Source organism: Acromyrmex echinatior, chromosome 16, assembly GCF_024713525.1.
Source record: "Acromyrmex echinatior isolate Ae372 chromosome 16, ASM2471352v2, whole genome shotgun sequence".
Lineage (NCBI taxonomy): Eukaryota > Metazoa > Arthropoda > Insecta > Hymenoptera > Formicidae > Acromyrmex > Acromyrmex echinatior.
The window spans coordinates 5,195,851-5,221,379 of NC_141867.1; the positions used below are offsets into that span (position 1 = coordinate 5,195,851).

The 25,529-nt window shown below is 27.8% G+C and overlaps 1 protein-coding gene across 1 annotated transcript in view; it reads right to left on the minus strand.

Moving 5' to 3' along the window:
- The window catches only part of Dh44 (corticotropin-releasing diuretic hormone 44), a 33,021-nt gene extending 8,340 nt beyond the window's left edge, over positions 1-24,681 (minus strand). Inside the window, exon 1 of the mRNA XM_011066258.2 lies at positions 24,241-24,681. The gene's annotated coding sequence lies outside the window, so the exon portion shown is untranslated. The remainder of the gene's footprint in view (positions 1-24,240) is intronic.
- Between the last annotated feature and the right edge of the window lie 848 nt (positions 24,682-25,529).

The window sequence follows — 25,529 nt, forward strand, 5'->3', positions numbered from 1 at the left end:
TTGTATTAAAAAAAATATTTTAAATTTGCAAACAAAAATAAATTTAAAGAAAGGCAAGTAAATCTTTTTTTAGAAAATAAAAAAATTGTGAAACTAAAGAAATAATAATTGAAATTTATGTATACAATCATAATTGTTTCTTGTATTGTACATTAAAGAAATTTTGTAATACAATTTAAAAAAGAATAAATCAGATAAAAAATGTCAATTTCATTTTTTTTAATGTAAATAATAATAAAAATTTTTACAGTATAGAAATATCAAAATGTCTAGATTAAGAAATACATCTTTGTTTTTGCTGACAATACAATTTAATTATACGATCCGAAAAGAAGAAATATTTTGCATTATAATTTAAGCTAAATGTTAAACAGTTACGTAGAATACCAGATAATGAGATTTTTTTTATCCATTATGTAACAATTATAATTTGTTATTTTAAGAATTGTTAATGAAATGCATAATATTTAATACAAATGCATAATACATAATTATTTAATCAATATGTAAGTGATGATTGATGAGAATATCAATGTACAAAATACTAATTGATAAATGTTAATTGCGATCCTCAAGAAATCTTATACATTTAAATTTTCAACAAACTTTATAATTATATTAATGAAAATTAATACTGAAACGTATTCCAATAATAAATGCACTTAATAATAATTTTCAACTATTTAATTAATAAGAATGCTTAAGAAAAAATCAGTGTTGTCAGTTTCCTTTCACCACAATTATTCTAATTAGCTTCACAAAATGTGTGCAACTGTTTTGAGATATTTCAGTAGAAGAAGCCTTATCAAATCAGACCACACGACAACGAATTAGCAAATTCTATTCCATTCGCATAACGCACAATCTTTACTTCGATATAATGATCGTTGAAATTTGATTTTGCAAAGCATTGTAATGAACTGCGATATTCCTCGGGTTGTTTTCCGATATGCAAATGACGGACACGCTGCAAAATCGAGGAAATTATACAAACGTAGTAGAGTTATCGCGATAATTTGATGTACAAATGTGAATCAAATTACGTCCTCATTATCTGCATGACAGTGTCCACCATCCTGTAATTTATGTAAATGTCCACTGATTAAGTGAATGAACGTGCCTGCAATAACATATCATTTAGGCAATATACATTGGCTCGATATTTCGAATTCTTTATTCGCTTTTCCCTAAATATCCAACTCGAAATTTAGTTTCTATTAGTTTCGAACGTTATCCTGGCTCCCCTCATAAGATGCTCAGAATTTATACCGAATGCTGTTTATAATTCGTGATACGCTACAAGACGCTATTCGGTAATTTTGAGTAGATCTCCGTATATCTTCAAATGAAATTGAACGATAATTCTGTTATGAGAAAGGAGTTTCTCCTTTACAGATTATATACAGAGTGTTTGGAATTTAAATGTCAAAACTTCAGAAGCGTATAGAAGATCGATAAACTAAGTTATGAGATATGCTCATTTTTGTTTCATTTTGAAGAAAATCACAAAAAAGATAAAACGTAGTTGCTTTGTTCTTGCATAGTCTTTGAAGTATTATCGTTGCTGAAATCATGCATGAAAACAATAAATTAACTCAAGAGAATCGATAAACGATAAAAAACTCAAGATTCGTTAATCAACTCAAGAGAACAATCGAGAAATCGAATCAAGGCTGCAGTGTACCAAATATCATCAAATCAGTTTGACTACAACACTACAGCTGTACTAGATACATTGTTGCAAAAGATCAACATTTTAAACAATATTTACATTAAGCAAGTGAATAAATACAACGTGAATAAGTAATGAGAAAGTATAAAAATGAAAACTGTACGTTTTGTCTTTTTTGTGATTTTTTTCCAAAACAGAGCAAAAACGAGCGATATCTCTACAGACTTTTTTTTTATTTATCAATGCCCTACATTCTACCGAAGTTTTAACATTTAAATTCCAAACACCCTGTATATGTATTATAGTCTAAATTTATTTGTTAATATTTTCGATTATTATCTTTATTCTTATTCATTCGGTTTATTTAACATAATTATTCTCATTGATGATTTACAGTTAAATAAAGATTTATGTATTCTATACATCTTTTAGATAAAGATAAATGCAAATTTAATTGTGAAATAATTAAATTTAATTTGAACTAAATTTATAATGTGTAATGTGTATAAATAGCACTCACATTTAGCGAATTTATAATTTCGGGAGTCCCGAACATTTCATGTGAATAAAGGATTTAATGAAGATCTATGTTAATAATAATAATAATAATTAGTGACGTACATTTGTCTATTATATGTCAATATCATTTAATTTTGAAATGTAATAATCTTATGTCAAAAAATTAGAAATGTAATCTAACATTATTAAATTAATGTGCAATTTAATATTATAAAGACATTGATGAGAAATATATATATAAAATGATCGAAAATTGATATATATTTATTATATACATACATATATGTATATTGGCTGCTATTTATTTATTAAAAGTAACGCTTTTGTTTCGAAAATTGATGAGAGCGAAAGAATATTTCTGTAACATGTAAAACTTATTTATCCTAGCTTGTTTTCTTAGTTCCTCTAACTTCTTTCAACTTGACCGTTGATCATAAACTTTACTTTCTTATGTACTTATATAAAGTTCATAAATCCTTTCTTCTTGCTTTATTAATTCTTAGTTTATACTAGCAAAGATATTGAACGATTGAACTTAAGATTTTGTATTTTGTACATTACATTGGAAAATATATACTCAATTTTAATAAATATTTATTCGAAAAAGTTTTAAATAAATATTTATTTATTGTAAGGAAGAAATATGTATTAAGATCTGGTAAATTTTTTTCAGTGCATTTCTCTTAGTGAATATAAAAAACAAATTGCCTTGAATAACTTAGTTATCGTAACTTTTATTTGTAACTTGTTATCGGATTGTTGATAAATATGTTTTAAGTACGAGTATAGAATGCAGATTTTTAAGTACTTTTAAACGCACATAGGTCTAATAAATAATATGTATGAATTAATGCTATAAAAATCTATGCAAACAAGTCATTCTACATCCTCAATTTATTTGTTAAAAGGCAAACAAAGCAAGGGAGAAACAGCAATAATAGAAAATCTATTTGGTATAGAAATTTGTATAATGACACAGATATTCGAAAACATTGGCCATCTATTATAAAAAAAAATGAAGAAGCATTTCCGATTCTCCTAAAATTAATTACGCCATTAACATACTACATACTCCAGCTCGATCATTTTATATAAGCTATAGGATAATTTCGGTATTTACGTGCAACTTATTCTATAGAAATTAAAAAATAGAGAAAGTGGGAATAATTGTACTTATGTAGATTGTAAATTTAGGTATAATTTTTATATATTGTTTTTTCTTTGAATTTTTAGATATAAACAATTTATAGGAGCGCAAATTTAGACATTCTTATAATTTAAATTTAATAATAAATATTTGTAACAGACAAATATTTGTAAACTTGATATTATTGTTTTTAAAAAATAGCCGATTTTTTCCTTTTTATGTTTTGCAAAGAATATCTGTTTATTTACAATTTTTTACTTATAAAACTTCCATTGTAATTCGTATTCTTATTTCAATAAAATCTCGCTTATCGATTATATTATTATATTATAAGATGTTATTATCTATGTTATTATCTTTTTTATATTTTTCACAGAAATATTGTATATCATAACGCATTTTGGATACATCGAATTTTTCTTGCTATTATTGCGCGTTCACTGAAACGAACGTCATCGGTAGTAAAAAGTAGAACGAGTAATTTTATGATCCGACATATGAATGCGTCGTTCAAAAGTTATTGTTTCCACGATTTTATGATAAAACCTAAATATAATAAAACCTAGATGATACGATTGAAAAAAAACTAGTGTCCAAATTAAAAAATACAACCCAAGTGATACTATCTTCACTAACTAATACGATATACTTTATTGTATTTTGGAAGTCTTCCTATTTCAACTTCTTTCAATTTCCTCTCCCCCCCCCCTTCCCCTAAAAATAATAGTAACTTTCAAAAAGTGAAACACAAATATTATTTACTTAATTCTAACGCACGTATCATTTGTATAAAAAATTTGATCAACAATAGGCGCCAGATTAAATTCTACCAAATTAAAAAGTAAAATCCAAGTGGTACTATCTTTATTATTTATTTATTTAACCTAATGATATCATGCGTATGAAAGATTTGATATCAACAGGCGCCAAGTTAAATTACTACATTTATTTACTTAATTCCAATGATATCTATTTGTATAAAGATTTAACATCAACGACTGACGCCAAGTTAAATTCCACAAAATTTTATGTGTAATTTCTATAAAAGATTTGATATTAGCAATAACACAAAATCCTATAAATTTTTGAAGTTAAATTCTACCAAATTAAAAAGTAAATAAAACCCAAGTGATGCTATCTTTAAAAACCCTAGTGATACTATCCTTATTATTTATTTAATTCTAATAATATGTATCACTTGTATGAAAAAAACCCAAGTGATGCTATCTTTAAAAGTCCAAATGGTACTATCTTTATCAAGTTAAATTTGGCCAAATTAAAAAATAAACCCAAGTGGTACTATCTTTAATTTTTATAACAATGAAATCTAATATAAATCTTTATATTTCTATAGAAGGATCTTAATGCCTATTTCTATCCAAGTGGTTTAATTCTTCTTAAAAATAATAATTATTATATTACAATCTATTCAAAGACATTCTTTCTTCCAACCAAAGTAGTAGTAATTAGTTATTTAATTCTTCTTCAAAATATTATTAGATATATCACAAAATTGCGTTACCTTATTCAATTCAGAGTTATCACAAAGAATTAAAGAAGTAACAATACAAAATAAAAAAAATGAATTTAAATGGAAAAATTTTTTATGTACAAAACATTTGGCATTGCTGGATCTTGATATAATAATACAGTAGTAAAAATATGGATGTGGTAATTAGAATAGAAAAAAATAAGAAACATTTTTAAGAGAGTAAAAATATCCAATATGTATATATGTATATGCATATATACAGTGAGTGCAAAAAGAATTTGTACAGAGAAAATATTTTTAAAAAAACTTTATTTCTAAAAAGTAAATATTATCCAGTGAGAAATGAGTCATCGAATTGATGTTGAATCAATATCGATATGATGATTTCAACATCAATTTGACGTCGATTGGCGATCATTTCTTGCTGTGTAATTAACAATTTATTTATAAAGAATAAAATAGACTGTATATTTCTTAAAATTATATATACTAAAAAGATGTGTATTAATTATAGAAAATATCATCTGAAAAATAAGCGAAAATGAAAAATTGTATTGTTTGGATATTCAAAAAGTATTCGTATAGTCGAGAAATTTAGCTTCTTTAATCAAAAATATATGTGAAGTTCGTTTGTTAATGTAAGAACAGAATGTATTCATTGTATAAAATTGCTAATTAATGTTTATTTTTTATAAAGACTTTTTTTTATAAAAAATTTCCTTGTACGAATACTTTTTGCTCTCACTATATGCGAGTGAGTTATAATAGTAAGTTGTGAAAGTAAAAGCTATTAGGTGTAAGTTTAAAATATCAAATAAATTTGAATTTGTAAGACATGCATTATGAACTAGGAGTAAACAGTAAACTGTATTATGAAAAAGAAATAAATAGTAAATGTTTAATTTGGCAGTTGTTGATATTAAATCTTTACAAATCTTTACAGATATCATGTCTACAAATAATAGATATCATTGGATATAATAGATATCATTAAGTAAATAATAAATGTAGTAATTTAATTTGACGCCTGTTGTTGATATCAAATATCAAATCTTTTATATATATGATACATATCATTAGAATTAAGTAAATAATAAAAAGATAATATCATTTGGGTTTTACTTTTTTTAATTTGGTAGAATTTAGAACTTGGTACCTGTTGATATCTAATCATATCTTTTATACAAACGTTGTATGTCATTAGAATTAAGATATATAATTCCACGATTACGATTCTTACGATTACATTTTCTAGACAAATTTAAATATAAAGAAAAAATAATTTAAAGCACGTATCAAATAATTCAAGTAACAAATTAAAAATTTATTTAGATATTTGACAAATTTTTGCTAAAAACGGAACTATATAAAATATCTTTAGAGCTATTTGAATTATCATATTAAAATTGCAATATATGAATCTCATAACGAATATAGTAATGAATCGTTTAACATAACAACTTACGTTAAGTTACAACATATCTCATCTTTGCTTTGAATCATCTGGGCGTACTCTCTTAATCTTATCTCGACAAAGCCTGATTTATTTTACAATGCTTTTTTATTTAAGTATTAACTACGAGTGTTAACTACGAGTTATGCTAGTCTACACGCAAACTATTAACCAAAAAAATATGATTTTATAAAATTTATTAAAAAATATAATTCTAAAATTATATTTTTTAGCTGCTAATTTTGTTCAAAAAATATAATTTAGAAAAGTATAATAGAATTATTACATTTTTTTTTAGCTATTATAGTTTTCTAGTTCGCTAATATCTTAGTTTGTAAAAAAAGCATTGTGTAAAGCATCGAGCCTAAATTACATCAATCTTGTCAATGGTCTGCATATTATTTTTTCTAGTTTGTTCATCAAACATAAAAGAAATAGAGAGGAAGTTATTTAATCCTTTTTTTTCGGCACTCTTCAATCTTCCCCGATGAAATGTAATAGTATCAGTAAACATGGGCGAGATGAAATAATTAGTTTACATTGATACCTATACATACATATAGCTCAACTATGTCTGATATCATATGTATGTTGAGAGAATATAATCTTGGACAAAACATCGTTTTTCCTTGAGACAACATAACGTTATCCTAATGAAAAAACTCATCGAGTAATTCATTTTCATAAATCACTGAAATTCTGCTCTCACGAACAATAATTTGAAACTTGAAAATCCTTAACTTTAAAATTCGATACGACCACATCATTAATTTTAAATTTTGCATTTATTTAAATTTACCGATGTTTGTAAATATTTGCAATTTATGTGAAATCTGAACTTTCAGGATTTTGATATATTGGACGCTATTTATGGAATGACAATGTTTAATTTTGAAACACGAAAACAATGTTTGAGCTCCTTCACAGGGGAACGAGAGATTTTAACTTATTGACGACATAACTTTTGATATAAGCATTAACGTCAGACGGCTAATCAGTCATAAAGAGGGACCCTACACGGTCAATAATACTGTCAGCATTAACAAATACAAGCGAAATTGCGCACAGAAAGGATAATTTTGATCTGAAGTACTTATTTAAAAATTTAGCTATATACAGATCTGAAAATAATTAGACTATCAAAATAATAGAAATCTCAAGAATGATGAACAATGCTACGCTAAATGTCACACGTCAAAGTTGTATTAGACTGTACTTATAATTTAGGAAGAATAATAGATATTGAAGGATTAAAAAATTAATATTAATTTAAACATGAGACAAAAATATTATAAAAACAAAAAAGATTGAGAAACAATATCTCGTAATATTAAGAGGATTTCAACACCATGAAATGAATCTCGCAAAATTTTGGTACTGTTACATGTCACTTCGCCATTTGAGAACTGTATTCTATTTTTGTTAAGAGATTAAAATAAACATTTATAATATATAACTGTCATCTTGAACATTATTACTGCAGTGCATTGCAATAAAAACTGCGAGTGTCTATGTACATTACGAAATTTTAATATATCAATTTCGCAAGCACTAAAATTGTTTTTAGAAGAAATCAAGAAAGAATATTACTAACATTATGTATTTAAAATTAGCAAAATATATTTGCAAGAAGATGTTTTACATAATAAAAATACCTGTATATATTTTTCTTTAATTGCAAAAAAGTACATACATAATACGAGCTTCAGTCGAGGGAATGAATTAAAATGTAAATCAAGGGAAAAAGAATAGGCGGCGAAGTCGTTTAATGTAGCGTGACATTCTAAAAAATAGCAGTCTTGTTCAAATGTCGCTGGAGCATTATGTTCAATAATCGTATGTGTCATTTGCTACCTAATGTTCTCATATGTATACTTATAGACGACGTAAAAGTTGCTGACTTCTTTCAAACGTATAATGTAAGAGATGCATCGTATCATAAAACAAATTAAATTTTCCCAGTATTTAACACTCTAATCTTTTTAAATATTAACTATCTCTCGTTTTGCTTAAAAAATTGTTCACAAAATATTCTTTTCTGTATAGCAATTATGATGTAAAGCAATTACATCAAAATAAAAAGATATAAATTTTAAGAAATAAAAGGTACTATTTCTTAGAATAGGTATATTGTGTAAGGAGAATTATGTTAAAATAATATTTTTTACAATAAAAAAATAAATATGTATATATAAAATTATTAATGTAACCTGTGCCATCTTAATAAGAATAATTAAATATTAAAAGATTATTAGCAACTAGTAAAGTTTGTTAAAATTTAAATACTATTGATTAAAATACACAATGTTTCTGTTTAATATTAAAGCATGTGATATTTTTAACATTGTAATCATTTATTTAATCATTATTATTATCTTTACAAAACAGTTGCGTTATCAGCTGTGACGTGTTTTCATTGGCATTCGTTAAAGATCCATTCAGAAAAGTAGTCGGTGATCTCTTACACAAAGGAGCGTTCATTCATTACTTTACTGACTACAGCGGTGTCGCTGCGCTTTAATTCCAGAGTATCGCTTTAATGAGCAGTGATGCGTTCACTACTACAGCGATTGCACGTGACCAAAATTTAATTTAACTGCCACCTTTGAGACGGTCGAATAATTTCTCATTTCGCTCCCTATTCTCTCATCTCCGTTTATTCTGTTACACAATGACGCGCACTTTCGTAGAGATATAGTTTGACTGGTTCAAGGATAAGAAATTTTCATGGAAACCCTTCTAATTTTCTCCTAATATTTTGGAAAATTTTTTGTTTTGCATTTCTTAATTGAATTTCAAAAGATTTTAAACATGACGTTATTGTACCTAATCCCTGTTGTGTTAAATCATGATAAAAATAAAAATCAAAGCGTAAGTCGAATATAATCGGAGAGTAATAGAAGCGTAAATGAAGTTTCTAGAAGGTGAAAATTGAAACAATAAACATAAAAGAGGCGTTTATGCTTCTTTTACTCTTCCATTATATTTGACTTACGCTCTAATTTTTATTTTCACCAGGGAATATATAACCATCTGCGGAGGAGTTTATGAAAATTTAGTGCGCGGAGGAGAAAGTTTCCACATCGTCGCGGAAAGGTCTTTAAACCGACCTGACAGATTTCAACAAAAACTTTTTCCACTGCATCTGAGATATCAGATCTGAATTAATGAGTTTCCTTCCGTCAGTCTACCAAGTTTGACCGTTTAGGATCTTTGTTTCCTATTTGTTGTGTATTCAAATTATGGTTTTAGAAAATACTTTATTTAATAAAATAAACGGCAAAATGTGAAATAATTAATTAATTGTCAGAGTTAATTTAGTTTCTAAACACGCTTTATTACAGCTGCATCCCAACATTTTGTCAGAAAACAGCGATACGCAAATGTTAACAGTGTTAGTACAAAGCGTGGTTTAGTACAAAGCGTTATTTGCGGACAGATGAATTAAGAATCAAAGGTTGTTGCATGATGGTCCGCTGTTATATATTTTGAGATCTACACTGAGAAACAAAAGCATTTTCCAGTACTTTTACAAAATACTGCGTGCACTTTTGATGAGAATAAATAACGTTTCTTTAACTAGTCACGAAGGCATTCGAAGGCAGAAAAAATTCTTTATCAAATCAATAAATTAAAATGATTTTAAAATTGTTAGATTTTTTTTTTAGAAATTTTTCAATAAAAGCTTTATAATAAAATTAAAATAATATTTATTATATAAATTGATTTTGTAAAGCATTAAAAGATAATAATAGATTAATACATTTAAACATAAAATAAAATAAATTTAAATATAAAAAAATGCTTTATTATAGAAAATAACGTATTATATTAAATATATGCAGTAGTATCAAATATTTATTCAATAATAACAGCAAAAATTTTGCTTAAAATTAGCTCGCACAAAACTGCATTAGTCTCTCATTATCTTTTATACAATACATTTACGAAAACAATTTACATAATAAATATTATTTTATCTTAAATCTTTCACTGTAACATTTTTGAAAGAAAAATTTAACAACTTTAGAATCAGTTTAATTTATCAGAGAATTTTTTTTATATTGTTGCGTGGTTTTGTGTCCTAAGTGTTCCTATGACTTCGCATAATAAATTTTCTTTTATTTTGTTATGAATTCATAAATCAATCGTCAGCGGTATTCAATGTGGATAGCCTTTTATTTCGCTCATGTATTCATTGAATTCACTTGAAAGAAACTCTAAAAAGGCGAGTAATTCCAACGCATTTCTTTCGTTTCACACTTGCAGAATGTTATGAGAAAATCTAGCAACTTTACTTTAGTAGCTTTCTGTAAAAATTCTAATGTAGAATAGACCTAATAAGAATAGACTGCATATTTCTATGAAATTGTTACTCTCGGTTTAGAAAGAGCGAGATTGAAGATGTCTCTCTCTCTCTCTCTCTCTCTCTCTCTCTCTCTCTCTCTCTCTCTCTCTCTCTCTGTCTTTTCTTCTCGAAAGTAATTAAAGAGAGTAGAAGAGACATACTAATAAAATTAAAGAGAAATGCTAATATGTTAAATTCTTTTTGGTCCACGACATACATGTTTTTTTATTTCATTGCTTGCATTTTACTAAGCATAAGCAATCCAATAAGAAAATACATTGTATGCCGCTGACTTAAAGGAGTACTAAAGTTAAGATCAAGATATCACAAAGTAAAATTAATAATTAATATCACTTTTTAAGCTCGTAATTTATATACAATTAAATATAGAATCCTACATTGAAAGAAAAAATTGGCTGCTGCAGCAAATTAGAGATTAAGGTTAAATATGGCATAGCATTTTTAATTGGTTGCTACAGTCAATTAAAAATACTATGCCATATTTAATCATCTAAGTTGCTGCAGCAACCAATCTTTTCTTTCAGCGCAGGTCACAAATTAAAACGAGCTATATTAGGTGTACAATGCGATAATATTTGTTTTATTCAAACCTATAAATACGTTTATAGGAACGTTTCGATTTTATTTACAAGAAGAACCCCAGAAATGTTACCTTTAAATTTATGTCAATTTTTTTGGTAACTTTACAGATCAGAAAAGAAATTCCGTATTCCGCAATTTGTCCACATAGGCCTTAATTTTCAAGTTTCCAAGTTTCGAAAATCGGCCGCGCTTTGGACGGCATAGATGAGCCGTTCCATTAACATACTTCACAAACAGTACGATAGGTCTCAAATTCGCATTTTTCGATTTCCAAGTATCACCTGAACTAGTCGTACTGCTTACGAAACATGTTAATAGAATGCCTCATCTATGCCGTTCCAAAGCGCGGCCGATTTTCGAAAATTTAAAAACTTGAAAACTAAAGTCTATGTAGAAAAATCGCCGAACACGGATCCAGATAACATGCATATTGCATAAGATTTGAAAACATGAAGACATTTTTTAGATATCTTGTGCAACAAATGTTATCTGGGAATTTCTTTTCTGATCTATAGAGTTACCCACAAAATTAGTAAAAATCCAAATCTAAGGATATCATTTCTGGAGTTCCCCTTGTTAATCCTCATTAGCCATGAATATAATCCCGTATAATGAACATAAATTATAACCTCGTACATTTCATATTTCGGAGTTATAATTTATATTCTGATGAAGCCGTAATATAACTCGTTTTAATTTGTGACCTAGGTGGTTTCTATATTTAATTAAGCTCAAGAAATATGCAATTTTCATATCTATTTATCTACGTCTATGGAAAAAAAAACAAAATGTCAATCAGGCGGAAACATATCAAGACACAAGTTCATGCAGGATGATTGAGTTTAAATCGGAAGGAAGATAAATCAGCTGTTTCGAATTATTTTGATACGCAGATCACGTCAGATTGCTCCCATTTTACTACATCGAAGTCTACTAATTAGTATAAAATAAAATAAAGCGAGCATACAAAATACACGTATATGTATTATGTGAGAACTACTACTTATTAGTAAATAATAAGAGACTAGAAACTGTGCACAACACACTTAATAGCTTTCGGATAAACTTTACTTTAATAGAATTTTTAAGCAAGCTTAGTTGCAGGAAAATTTATTATCCCGGGAATCACTAAGGTGACATCCGATTAAATTTTCACTTAAGATTCTAAATTGACAAGAGACTCGACAAAATGAAGAAAACACGGAGAATTTGAAATATACTCAACATTTCTATCGTGTCTTCGCTATACGCTTCCTTTATTATGCGATCAAGTAAACGGAGAACAAAGAGAGACTATTGTGACGCAATGCTGAGAAGGCATAAAATTAATTTGTTATAACTATATCAGAATGTTTTATAGAAATCGAAAGAAACATAAAACAAAAAAGCATAAATTCTTTAGTTTTTTACTACATTTAGAATGCAATTTTCTCCTTTGTAAGAGGATAAAATGTAAAAAACAGAGGATATCAATATTGAAAAAAACTTGATCTTATTTCTTAATCTTATGATACGTTTGTATTTCGAACACAGAAATTGATTTAGCCTAATCGCAAAGGTCATAAAGTCGTTCCCTCGCTGTGCCTTCAATTCGAAATCTCATGATTGTTTCAGTATCGATTATCTGTTAACAACGACGCAAACACTACACGCATGTATGTACACTTCATCCCCCGTAACGCTGAATGATTCTCCTCATAAAATGATAAGGAAAAGCTTAGAGCACGATGACGTGTATAATGCCATGATTTGATTTGTGATTATATGACGACGATATTTTACGCATTTTCTTACAACGAGCGATAAACCTTTATCATCCGTTTTAATATGAGCAAAGTAACTTCTCTTGTAATGGAAGAGAGAATTTACAGTTTGTCTTGTAAAAGGTATAGGACACAAAAAAATAAATTCACGTCAGTTCTGCATTATGACGTTGGTACTTTTATAAATATTCTTAAGTATTATTTAAGTATTCTACTGGCAAAAACGTGAAATGCATTTTGCTGATTTATCAGAAGTATATAAAGCCGTTTAAAACTGAGTTAGAAAGTTGACTTTTAGGTACATCTTGCTCTTTTGAAGATTGCGAAGAATATTCGCAGTTTTCTTATATTAATCTTTCGACATCTCGAATAAATATATATCTGAGATAGAAATTATTAATTCAAATTACACAGAAAAAATCATTATATAAATATACTTTAATTATATTCTAAAATATCTTATTTAATTTAAACAAATAAAACTTTTTAATTTATTATTAAATCTATAAAGTCTCAAGATTTTTTTACTGATGCATTTAAATTAATTTTGTAAAGCAAAAATTTATTAACAAATAAAACAAATTAAACTACATTTATTAATTGAACAAATAAAACAATTAATAAAATTCAGAAAAGTTTGTAGCAGGAAATTGATATATATATATATATATATATTAAAATGTTAAATCAATTATTAAAAAGATTATAACTTGTTAAGATTAGATCTACTTTAAAGTTCAGGATTTATTTAGAAATACTCAGCGAGAATTCCTCGGTCGGAATGGGAAGTGAAATTCTAGATAATGTCGGTACTAATTCATAGGCATCTTCGGCACGTGTGTTACACTATTATTAGGTCATTAATCAGCATTCAGTGGACGATAGGATGCTCTCAGATCATTAACTAATTGACGTAACTAACTCAATCTTCGAACGATTCGACGACGGCGCCAGCGAAAAGATAAGCTATACACATTAAATAAAAAATCGAATTAAACCCGTTGTATATCATCGCTTTATCATTGATTAACACTAAGTAAGTTTTGTGAAGAGCAAAAGCACTTTTTAAAATATCAAATTAAATAAAAAGTGCGTTAAACCACTTATGTATACAATATTTATTTCTAACAAATCAAGTACAGCATTATGCTATTAAGCTTATTATTTCATATTTAGTTTATTTTATTTTATTAAATTTGAATTTTAATAAAGTTTAATTTTATTATAAATTTTTTTATTTTATTTTATTAAATCTGAATGTTAATAAAATAATGAGTATAATATATTTAGAAGTCATACTTTCTTACGTAATGTTATGTTTTGCAATTTATGTTTCGCAATTGTATAAATATTTTTCCATTGGAATATGCAAGTATCCGCAGAAAATCATCTTTCTTTCAAGAAATGCGTTTATTATTCGCAAACAAATCAACCTAATACTGTACAATCGTACCTTACACACTTTCCAGTGATGTTTCCAGTGCGAGCCGGTATTGAACTTGTCATTATCGTCGTGATGACTGCGACTGCGAAAGTTTACAAGCAGAGAGGAGTGACCATCGCGCGACAGTCGTGGCGCGGTATAAACGTCAAAGATAGCGATTTCAGCTCTTCGGCGCCGGTTACGCAGATAAAGGCTGAAGCCAAGCGCCAGCTTTAGCCGTGGCGACAGCCTTCGGGTGTAATTGCTTCTAATTTTACACACTTTTATCATTTATCGTCGCCGCCGATTCTTTTTCTGTCCTCCGCTGGCGCTACGCATCCGCCATCGCTCCCGGAACGCCGAGTGTTCGATTCGTATTTGCGATAAATAGCACGTGGTACCCATTGTATGCCGTTCTAATTACATATCGGCGAGACGATAAAATCGGGGACTCTCGCTGGGCATGTAAAAATTATCCAGCAAACGCGACATTTTTGCCAAGATAACAACCGCCAATTGTAAACGGTCAATTGCGAAAGCTTGGCTCTATAAACTAGAACGTGCGCGCAAACGCCCTTTTACCCTTATTTATACAAAGCGCTTTAAAAAAATCTCGATAGAGATATTAGAACAGATATTGTTTACGTTTGAAATTAAAACAGAATTGCTAATGAAGCTATTTTACCATTATAAATAACAGCTATAATTTGGTTAGGCGCACTTTGATGCACGTTAAGGATGTATTAAATGTATATAGTGTGTAAAAAAATTATATGTAAAATTATAACAATTATAGTAGTGAGTAATTTTGGAACCCGCTATTAAAGATGCACAATTACATACCTTTTTTTTATAGTGAATGATCTCTGCAACCGGAATTGGAAATTTATACTTTCCATATAAAAATGAATGAAATATGAATTATATGTGAACAGTTCAACAAGATCAATATTTAATAAGACAATTATATAAGTTAATTAAAGATTTTTTTTATTTTATCTTAATTATTTTTTAAAAGAGCACATCTACTTCTTTATTAAAATAATTTTTAATTTAGATTTTAAATCGATTTTTTATGTTACAAATATAATATAGAAAAATTTGTAATTTTTTAATAATTTTTTCATTTTGTTAAAAAATACGTATAATATACATACTTAAAGCCGTTGTATACAAACAAGTTGATGTAAAGATGTGTGTTTAACTTAAATTTAGAAACGGGTTAAACCGTGAAATCCTTAATAAACTTTATTGTGCTATTAATATGTATTTTATAATTTGAAATATTTACGTTTTACTTTTACACTTAGATTAGAAATCAGTGAACAATGGCTTTAATGTGCACTAGTGCGCACTACTGCGTCCAATCGAATTCGCTATAAGAGAGTTTGCAGAATATTGCACAAAAATACGAATGTGCTCTGAAATTCAAAGCGAACGCTCTGTAATAAAGACAAAAGATTACTCGTATGCAGTGTGTGCCTTGTTTTTTAATTAAAAAAAAATTATTCTGCTTTCGACTAATAGTATCGGTTATTTCGCTTTTTTTATCACTGTGTAAACACAAAACACGTGAAACACGAAAATTTAATACCATATGATAGTGATATATTTTCCAAGAAAAAAAAACCAGTAATAAGATTTCTTTATAGTTTATAGTTCTGAAATTTCATGGCACATCGCTTTGTCTTAAAAAAAAAATGGTTTTGCTATTTTTCTAAGTTCATGATGATAACGCAGAACTGAAACTCTGCGAATCCGCAGTTTGTTTATGGAAGATTAGACTTGTGGATTCATTGACGAAATTTAGATCAACGCTTTTAGTGATATTCTAAATACGCGCGATTAAACCAAATATACATACTCTCTAAATTTTTTAAATAGAATCTTACTTTAAAATAGGAATATGTAATCTCTATTAATAAATTGATGTTTTAATTTACTTTTAGTAGATCAAGTTGACCGAATTTAAATCATTAATCGAGACTTAATTAATCAATCTGTTGAAAATCAAAGAATTTTTTTTTAGTAATATAATAATATAATATAATAATATAAATTCATTTTAATTTAAAGTCTAGGTTTAATAATATTTGTAGTTATTAACTACTGACTTAAAATATCATATATAAACGTGATTGAATTCAATTTCATAGTAACTGTCAAAGTGTCAACTGGTGTTATAAAATCGGATTTAATAAGTATTTATATATTTTGTTTGTCTAGAAAACGAGACACAAATAATACAACACCATAAAAATTGATGCGTTAATGTTGTGAACTATTTATTTTTAATTACTAATTACTAATTATACGTTTCGAAACGCAGTAAGAATGTATCTAAATTGTTGTGTCTTCTGATAAAAATGAATGTAACTCTTATTGAAGAAAGATCAATTTCTTATCAAATAAATTGATTTATTTTAAAACAGGCATCGACGAACCGATTTAAAAATCAATTTGGGGGAAGGGGGGAACAAAAAATCAATCTTTTAGTAAATCAAATCGAGATCGCACATCCTTTTTCTAAAGAGTATTTTTGAAAAAGAATAACAATTTTCAATACTTAAAGTGAGATTTTATTCTTCAGAAAGTGAGATTTATTTGAAAAGTTTTAAAAAGTAAAGAAGTAAATAAATATTCTATATTACGCTTTTTATATCTTGTGAAAAATGTTATTATCTCGGAAAATGTAATCTACGCATTTACGTTACGTTACCATTGATAATTCTGATTACATTCATTTCTCACACTCATGCACGCAGATTACATGAACCATGTTTTCTGCGGGTTCATCATAATGCATCTGAAAATCAGTTTAGCCGATTGCATCGTGGATATGCGGTTATTAGAAACATAACCACCACGATTATTATTATTAATAATAATCGTGGTGGTTATGTTCCTCTTTGGGCTCACGCGCGCGCGTTTGGTGGATTCGTATTATAAAGCGATTAATTATTTCATATTAAATTCTATATTAAATTCAACTCTCTCTCTCTCTCTCTCTCTCTCTTTCTCTCTCTCTCTCTCTCTCTCTCTCTCTCTTTATTTTCTGTCTTATGTTTTTACCTAAAATCTGGAAAACGAAATTTTTAATTTGTATTAATTAAAAAGAATATTAAATAATTAATCTCTCCAATTACCGTGATTGACTCTCATTAGTCCTATACATTTCCCTTTATTTTTTTAATTTAGAAAGACTATTATGTATATTATTTGAAATCTTGTTTTTTTTCACAATTTTTTATCTTTCGACTGACGCTATAATATGATTTCCTGTTCTAATAAGAAAAAGTGTGGAGAAATGCTTCTTTTAATTTTGGATAAGCTTTGGATATATTGTAACACAACACAAAATATTTCCTTGTAAAATTATTCATTTATGAAATTTTATTAATTATTTCATTTAATTTGATTCAATTATATAATATTTACAATGAAAATATCTAATATATATATATATATATATATATATATATATATATATATAATATATATATATATATATTAGATAAATTTATTTAAATACACATAGATGTATTATTTCAACATCTAACTTTGATCATAAATGATGCTCTTATTTACAGTTAGTTGATAACAAACTTGTTTCTAACTTATTATTAACTGCTTATAATAAGAATTTAAATGTTAAAACTCAATCATTTTACAACGATTTATAATAAACGATTCATATTTAATTAACTGAAGTTGAATATGTTTTTAAATTTTTTCGTGTAAGATAGCGACTGCCCTTTGTCGAGAGAAAAGTACATGTAGTATTTTTATTATAATAGAACATTTAATTTTACCTTTATCATCAATCGCGGATATATTGCAAATTGCAGTAATTTTTCTTATAATTATATTTAATATAACGTCCTATGAAAGATGAACAGAAACGCGCGGGCGGATAGTGGGAGGAAAGATTACATGAAAGAAATCATTGAAATTACAACTAGAATCGATGTACACACGTATACGATAGAGGATAGCAAACTAATCTTCGCATTCATGAGATGATTCTCGCGGATGTAGGACAACGAGAGCGTCATACCTCGAGCAAAAGCGCTGCAGAGTTTGTTTTGAGTTGCGTTATGCGATCAATTTCGATGCAATATTATCTGCAAGAACGGCGGGACTTTAGATTATAGCTTTATTTCCTAACCAGAATATATTAGATTGTCTGAGTATTTCAAATCTCTTTACAACAAATACTGCATCTATAATAAGCAAAAATTAATTTTAACTCTAATTGCGACATATGAACTAGACTGACACAAAAGATTTACATGCGTGCATTTTTTATCGTTTAAAAATCTATTTTACAAATAATGATTAAGGCAAATGTACACTTTGATTATTTTTTACATATTCAAAATATATAATATTTGTACATTGGATAAGCTTATTTATTAATATTTAAAATTTAAAATATTTTATAAATTTGAAATATTTTTTTAACTTTACACTCTGTAAATTTAAATATACTTTATTAATATGATTTTTTTAATAAACAACTTTTTAAATAAAAATTTTTATAAATATATACATAACTATTATTATTTTCTTCCACGAAAAATTTTACCAAAAAAAAAAAAAAATTATGGTACAGTCTATAAAACTTTTAGAAAACGATAAAATTATTTCAATACAATACATAATAAACGATTATCGTAAAACGTTATTTTATGACATATTTCTATATAAAAAATTAAAATTTTCATATTTTATGCACGACTTAAAATAGTCTCATAGAAATAAAAGATTCCAATAATAGTCGATTCCAATAAAACACGTTACAGAAAATCTGGTGGAAAACATCTGGTGAACTATAGGAGTCGCAAGACGGGGGCGAGAACGATATACCGAGACCTGTCAAAGCCGGGCACGTTATTGACACGGAACAATCGCGGTATTCCACGTATGATTACTCGAGAGGTTTATGCGAGGTTATACCTATATCGTTCACACATGATAGAAGATCGATCGTTTAACGCTTGAAAGTTTTAACGAGAGCATTCCGCCAGATTATCCTCTACCGAATGCCGCTGATCGAGATGCAAAAAAAAATTTGATTAATATATGATAGAGAAGATTATTTAGAGATAACAGTTATTCGGCAATATTCACTACACTACAAGCTGCAAAACTGCATAAATTATAGCCAAGTAAATTTAAAAAATACTAAACAACTTGCAATTAATTATGTCATTTGGATCAAATGTTTAATCAGTCTTGATAACTAAAAAAAAATTTGTATCTAGAAGAATTTTAAAAGTGTAGTGTAAGTTACATCATAATAATTACATATTTAATGTAACAAAAGAGACAGGCGATTAATGTATAATAAGTAAAATCATAACTCTATCTTTTTTATAATTTATGGAAAGAAATCTTTTTTGTGTTATACTGAAATATAATTTAAAAAATGTTACATTATTAGATAGTGAAATAATAAATGTAGAATTAGAACATAAATTGTAAATAAATATTAGTTTTAAGAAATAATAAATAAATAATATGTGGAGATAAATTAAATATATATTAAAAAGGTCTATTTGCAATTTTATTATATTAAACCAATTGTCGTTAATTATAAATATAAAATTTTACATGGAAATTTTTCAATAATGGGAGTTCAAGTTCACTTATCGAACAAAAATTAAATATCATTTCCTAACGCTGTAATAATTTTGTCATATTGAAAAAGGTTATATAAAATTCACAATAAAAAAATCCACAGTCACAAATTTTATTGGGAGTAAACTTTCTCAACTTACTGATATCGTTAAACTGTCAAAAAGTTCGAACAATAAAGAAAGAAAGCAAGTGCAATTCTTATAAATCACAAAATTTTCTTCCGTGACTATTATTATCTAGTAAAAAAAAACTTTTATATATATCTGTAACGAGCACCGTTGCTTCTGTAAATTATTTTTATTTTGTTTGTAATTAAAAATCAATTATTACCATTCACAAATAATTTTACTTATTCAAGTACTTATGACAGTATCAAGTATCAAGCTCGTGTCAACAAATATAACACGACCAATCTAAATGAGCAAAATTTAGATCTTAGGATGTACCTGTAATTATACTGTTTAGTTATTATAAAAATTCGACATATATAAACCAAACGTTTCATTGATCCTTTCTCAATAATATCCTATTTCTATCTTCAGTGATATCCTATTCAGTGAAAATACTATTTAATAGATTGAATTTAAATACTGTCCTCTTTATTTTAAAAGGGATTACCGAATCAATATAACAATTAAGTTTGACAAGTCTTTCTTCTTATCCCTTTAAATTATCCCTTTTATATTATCCTTTTTTAAATTATCCTTTTATCTTTTATACTATTTATATAAAAAAAAAGACGTATCTGACTCTTTTGCTACATTAATTTGGTAATCCTTTTTAAAATAAGGGGAAGAAGAATATTTAAAATCATTCAAACTATATGATTCAAATATCACTGAAGGTACAACAGACTTTGATAGCATTGAAGCAGGGTCAATAAAATCCCCTTATAAATTTTCATATTAAGTAAAAATTACAGTTACATTGTAAGATCAAAATTCTGCTCATTCAATTTATCTTTATTATGTTTATTAATAATTTTATTTATATTTCTCCCTTCAATTTGTAACGCGTAATAACTTGAATCTGATTGTTGTGAAACGCGACTTGTTGTACTGACAGATTGATATTGTATGCCACTCAGTGTTGGCATTTAAAATATCAGCCAAGTTTCAAAAGATTGCTCAACTCTGTGTAATAAGCGGAATCGCTTGTAGTGAAAAACAAATAAAGATAAATCTCTATTTGTACATTCAGTGCACGATTTATGGCGCAGCATTCGTATGTTGAATGAACGCGGATACGTTAAGATTTAAAGCCTTAGAAAGAAGCTTTCTAAGCACAAAACTGAAACTTTTATAAGCTAAACATAAGCTAAATTCTAGAGGCCGGATTGAAGTATAAGTATAAAAAGTATTAGATAGTGAAATAATAAGTGTAGAATTAAAATATAAATTGTACATAAATATTTATTTTGAGGAATAATAAATAATTGATGTATGAGAAAAAAATTAAATATATTAAAAAGGTCTATTTGTAATTTTATTTTAAATCAATTGTCATTAAGCACAAAACTGCGAATGGCTGAACAAAGCAAGACATATAAAATCCCAAAATCCGAGATAAATCATAAAGCAATTGAATAATCTAATATATATATGATATTTAGTAGGACCTGTTCTACCTGTCGGTTTGGTAATCAACTTTCATTCCCTTTTAGATCCGCGCAATCAAAGAAAAGGACGAACTTTAGTGGTAAACACCTGTTTCACCTAATCTAACTTACAAACTGTAGAGATCTATCAAATCTCGCTTATCAAACTGCAATTGCGGTACAACCCGTGGTAGCGTGATAATGATTCATCGGCAAGTTGTTGAATTTAGCCTCCGAATAGAATCTTTTACACTTGTTAAATTTATAACGTCAAGTTATACCCAATTTGAGTTCACGGAGAGAATTTTTTCTTAGAGTTTAACCTGAAAATATGATAGTTCTAGGACAACATTGTATTTCGATAAATTTTATGTAAATCATTCATTAATAAAATTACAATAAAATATAAAATAAGTTTGATTAATTTTATTGACATGCATGATAAAAATCTTTAAAATATTATATTGTATCATAACTATCATATTTTCAGGTTAAATTTTAAGAGACAATTCTGTCCGTTCTATTGATAGCCATTGTTACCCAAATATGTCGTTAATTCGATTAAAATAATAGAGTTAAATGATTTACCTCAAGAAAATGTATTAAATTTGACTCAAGTTAAATTTATTATTTGATTTATACATTTTGACACAGATAGCATTGCTTTTTTAATATATCTAAAGGTATAATTATTATTAAAGGTATAATAAATTGTAATTTATTGCATTTTATAACGTCTAGTCAAATAAATTATTATTATTCGTTATTATTGTTAATAATTATTTTTAATAATTGAATTGTTTATATATAATTATTATAATAATACACGAGAGTAATATATTATTTTATTATTTATCAATCATTATCTGTGATTATACGTACATTTTCCTATATGTGCAATATTTTTTTATAACATAATCAAATAAAAAATAAGATTTAATAATGTCACTAAATATCAAAATTTTACAAGCTTTCATCTACCTTTAATTAATTATAATTTGTAAATGTATTAACTTGTTATTGATGCGGAAAAATATTGAAGAAATACTTCTCTTATTTGAATATGCAAAAAAATACAAATTTTTTAAAAGAGAAAACATATTTTTAAATATATTTGCAAAATACTAGCTACTTTCATGTTATATTAGTCTATTTTGATGGGCGAGTTTAGATCGGGAGACTTTAAGAGAATTAAATCGGTTAATCCAATCAAATAAATGATGCTATTAGTTCTGCAACTGAACAAGAAAAAGTGAATGAAAAGAAAAATAAAATTAAAAACGGAGAAATTATAAATAGATAAATAAAATAAATCGTTTCGAGAAGGTGAGGCAGGGAAAATTAGTAGATACTAATTTATTTACTTCATTTCTCACGGATTCGTTTATCACAGATGTTTAATTTGATAGACGTAGAACTGTACATTGGATTTTTCGTATAAAAGCACTCTTATAGCGCAATTATTATAAATATCGTATTAACTGGTAATATCATCCACTAATCGATATTAATCAGTTATAAGCATACGGCCGTTGGCCTCGAAATAAAATTGTACTTTTAGTATTAATGATGTTTGCATTAAAAATGATAGTATTAATAATATCGTGTGTTTATACAATTCTCGCACACGCGTGCGCGCTTTCCGTGAAACTATGTAGAAAGTGTAATTGAAATGAATCAGCCTGACAGCGCGACGGGACATTTGCGACGGTGAATATAACAGTGCAGGGACTATTCTATATTCGTTTCCGGATTACGTTCTCGATTTTCACCGAAATCAAGATTAAAACGCTCGATGAATGACGTGTGAATTGTCGTCTAAATATTTCTGACTGCCGTTAACATATCGGTAAAGTGTAAAGGTTAAATTTGCACAATAAGTGGTGACAGGATTTATCGGATTATCCGTTATCGATCGGTCCAAATAAATTTTATTATTTATACAGCTCGGTAACATTGGTCCATCGATCATAATGTAAAGAGATACAATGTAAATACACAGTCATTTTATTAAACGATTAAAGATCGATCACTTTCGTCAAATAAAATATAAAATAAAGGTATAATAAAAACACAGCGATTATTGCTCTTTTTTCATTAGAAAGATACTTTCCAATCACTTAGGATGTTCTGTTTTGTTTAAAATTTAATGAAAAAAAAAATAACGAACTAATGCACCAATCTAATAGCACTTCTTCGCAGATCTATTATAACAAATTTATCTCTGGATAATGGAACAATCGACTGTTAAAAACTGTTCCCGAAGCATCAATTTGCAACTTCTTTAATGTCATTAAATGCAATGAGTTACTTATCTGCGAAGATAAGAAATAACATGTTACACATCCCGAGTAATTTCCGCTATCGCTCGTCAAGCAAGATCACTTCATTTGACCGTGAATCGGCAGAATGCTGATTGTCGTAATACCGGAGTCGGATGTCATAATATTCGTCGAAAATTTAAAAATCGTCAAACATGAGAATAGGCGAACGAGGAAAATAGTTCGATCAGTTCTAAATTTCCCCGCGCAATCCTCAATATCCTCGAAGAGGAAAAGAAAGCATCTTAAGTACACTTACTTGTTGAATTCGCAGAGCTTTCGTAAGAGATCGGTAAAATCCCTCGAGTGGAGGTCTCTTTCTCCGCGAATATCCTCCAAGAAGACAAAAGATGCGCGAAGAGCGAAGTTTTAAGTTCCTCTTCTTGTGGGAGAAACGTGGAGACGCGAAAGGTGATCTCGCCGACGACTTCCGGAAAAAGTCGTCGACGATTACGTCGACGTGGGGACCGTTTGAACCGAACTGACTGGGAAGAAGTTAAAAGTCCAAGGTAGTGATCGGCGACAATGCCGTGGATGATGGTGACCTGGACGGGCCTTTAACAGGTGGCACGCGCGACAGAGTTCCTCACGGTCCAGAGTGCTAACGACGTGTGACGTCGACGCCACAGTGCGAGAGGGCTTTTATAGCCGGTCGGTGCCGCGGCCGACCCGACTCGATTCGTCTCCACTCGACTCGACGCGACCTTCCTGCCTCCTGCCTGCCCAGAGACTCTTGGCCCTATCAACTGATTTGTCATTACGTCTTCTACTCCCAGGTCCACTGCAGTCTCCCTTCGCGCCTCTAATTCACCTCTCGTTGGAGCAGGATTAATAAAGTAGACTTCATTTATCGATGCACGCTTATTCCTAGACGTCGCGCCTGTCACTTGATTCCTTTGTAAAATTATAAGGAAGTGAATGAAACGTCCTTTAAATAGAATATAGAACCTTTTAATCTTGTTCCACATATTACTTTAATCTAAGAGAAATTTTTTTTTAATTCTATATTTATATACAGTTTTCGGAAATATGAATTTTATTATTAGAAAAATTTTTATTTGGAAGGAAAATTTTAATTATTGTATAAAAAATATTAGTTTACATGTTATTAATATGTAAATAATTATGTTTTAATAACAATAATAATTAAATATATATACATATTTTAACATACATAGCAATTTTTTTTCTTCTTTTTGCAGAAAGAATATTAATTTAAAAACATTAGTATATGATGAAATAATTTAAAAAATTAATCTGTTCACTTAACAAAAGGCAAATCGTGTGATTAACATAAAAAAATAAATATATATTTATATCAGAAAAGAACATTACAGATTATATTTTACACACAATATAATTTATATTTGCCTGTATTTATATTTATACTATTTATATTAACTGTTGTATATTTAACTAATCTATATTATTTGGAAAGAAAACGAATTTTTGTTTTCATAATTAGCTTTTGCATGTTTATTTCTTATAAATGCATATTTTAACGTCTATTAACTACTAACTACGTCTAGTTTTTTCTCTCCTTTTTAT